The sequence below is a fragment of the Penaeus monodon genome, chromosome 39, assembly GCF_015228065.2.
Source record: "Penaeus monodon isolate SGIC_2016 chromosome 39, NSTDA_Pmon_1, whole genome shotgun sequence".
NCBI lineage: Eukaryota > Metazoa > Arthropoda > Malacostraca > Decapoda > Penaeidae > Penaeus > Penaeus monodon.
The window spans coordinates 23,648,198-23,650,697 of NC_051424.1; the positions used below are offsets into that span (position 1 = coordinate 23,648,198).

At 41.6% G+C, this 2,500-nt stretch overlaps 1 protein-coding gene across 1 annotated transcript in view; it reads left to right on the plus strand.

The window, feature by feature from the left end:
- The window catches only part of LOC119597280, a 40,922-nt gene that overhangs the window by 950 nt on the left and 37,472 nt on the right, over window positions 1-2,500 (plus strand). The gene's annotated exons all lie outside the window — the stretch shown is intronic.

The window sequence follows — 2,500 nt, forward strand, 5'->3', positions numbered from 1 at the left end:
CCACTCCAGTATGTTAGGAGATTGACACGGGGGGCGCCCTGATCCTACATATTAACCCTCTTCGGTCGCTGAGGCGGGTTTCTCTCGCCCTCTGTTTTCTGAGTCTGTTTGTTTGTTGGATCTTTGTCTGACTGTCTGTTTGTTCTCTGTGTCTGTCTGTCTGATTGTTTGTCTGTCTCTGTCTGTCTCTGTCTCTGTCTCTATCTCTGTCTCTATCTCTATCTCTGTCTCTGTCTCTCTGTCTCTCTCTCTCTCTCTCTCTCTCTCTCTCTCTCTCTCTCTCTCTCTCTCTCTCTCTCTCTCTCTCTCTCTCTCTCTCTCTCTCTCTCTCTCTCTCTCTTTCACTTTTTCTGTCTGTCCCTCCCACCCTCCCTTCCTCCCTCCCACCCTTCCCTTCCCCCCTAATTCCCTCCTACCCTCTCTCCCTCCCTCCCTCCCTCCCTCCCTCCCTCCCTCCCTCCCTCCCTCCCTCCCTCCCTCCCCTCCCTCCTTCCTTTTCTCACTCCCTTCCTCCCTCCACCCTCCCTCCCTATCTACATACCTCCATCCCACCATACTCTCTCTCTCTCTCTCATTTCTCTCTCTCTTTCCCTTTTTATTTACGAATTTTCAGCATTAACCCATTCTCGGAATTTAGTGTATAGGGTAAATGAAGAGAAGCAGATACATGACGAATGAAAGGAGAAAGGGAGGATAAAAATATGGGATATGAGGAAAAGATGAGAGGGCAAAAAAAAGAAAGAAAGAAAGAAAAAATAAGTATGTCAAGGAAAAGAGAAACGTGTGCATGAAAAAGAAATAGATAAATAAATAGGTAAATAAACGAATAAATAAGAGGAGACGAAGAAAGAAGAAAGGTAACGAATAGATTTATCTCTCGACTCGCTGCCTGGAGAGTCTATCTCCCCCCCCCCCCCAAAAAAAAAAAAAAATCTACTTAATTTTGTTTCGTCAGCTGTTAAAGGGATCGAGTCTCATACGGTCGTTTGGCCAAAACGATTAACACTCTTTTCTCCTCGGAAACTATGGGAAGCTTTATCTATTTTATTTTATTTTATTTTATTTATTTTTTTTTCCCCCATTTTTATTTATTAATTTATTTTCTGAGGTGATTCAGTCTTCTCTATTTGGATGAATATTGTGCAAGTATATTTTGCCTTGGCTCTGTCTCTCTTTTTTTCTCTTTCTTTTTCTTTCTCTTCTTTTTTCTCTCTCTCCCTTTCTCTCTCTCTCTCTTCTCTCTCTCTCTCTCTCTCTCTCTCTCTCTCTCTCTCTCTCTCTCTCTCTCTCTCTCTCTCTCTCTCTCTCTCTCTTCTCTCTCTCTCTCTCCTCTCTCTCTCTCTCTCACTCTCTCTCTCTCTCTCTCTCTCCTCTCTCTCTCTCTCTCTCTCTCTCTCTCTCTCTTCCTCTCTCTCTCTCTCTCTCTGTCTCTCTCTCTCTTTCTCTCTTTCACTCTTTCTCTCTCTCCCCCCTCTCTCTCCCCTCCCTCCCTCCCTCCCTCCTTCCTTCCCCTCTTCCTCTCCCTCCCGAATCTATTTCTCTCTTTCTTTTTCCCCTTTTCCTCCGCATTCTCGACCTTTTTTTCCTCAGAAGTTAATCGCTCGCCAGTTTCGCGGGAAAGAGAAAGTGCTGAGTTTGAGTAGCTTCATGACCGCGCATGGTTAATCTTCATGTTCCGGGAAGCTTTATGAACTAATACCGGGAAGGCTAAGGAATTACTATTTCATGATCCGAAGATATTTTATCGTTACCTTTTTTTCTTAGCGAGATTATTGTCATAAGATGTGGGATCTTTGTTAGGATTTGTGGGGCCGTTCTCTCTCAGGATCAATAGGTATTAATAAGAAGATAAGTTAATTTAGGGTAGGTATCGTCTTGTTAGGATTATATAATGTGCTCTGCCGTGTCTTAACTTCCCTCTTTTCTCTCTCTTCCGCTTATTTCTACTTTCTTTTCTATCTCTTCCGTTTATTCCATCTTTATTTTCCTTCTCTTCGGCTTTTTCCTTCTCTTCCGCTCATTTCTTATTTCTTTTCCTTCTGTTTCGCTCATTCCTTCATCCTTTTCCTTCTCTTCCTCTTATTTGCTCTTTCATCTTCCTCTTCTTCCTCCCCCCTTCATTCTCAAAAATAAATCGTTGTCGTAGGTAATCAGAGACAGCCGCTGTTCCGTGCACTAGTATGAATCAACAGGTATGTGAGCAAGTGGTTCTGTCTTCATTACTTTGTCCTCCTCCCTCCTGGTCACACCTGCCTAGTATTTATTATTTTTTTATGTCCTTTTATCTTTCTGGTTCATACTTTTTTTCTTTTCTTTTCTAACCGTCTTTCATAGTTCTGGTAAAATTTTCTTTGTCTGTCTTTTTTTTTTATTCTTAATTCGTAACACCTTCGTTCTCTATTTTTTTTTTTTTTTTTTACTTTTTTCTTTTGGTTGCAATAGTTTTTATCTCTCTCTTTCTTCGTTTTCTTGTTCTTCTTTAGCTTATCATCGTTACTTT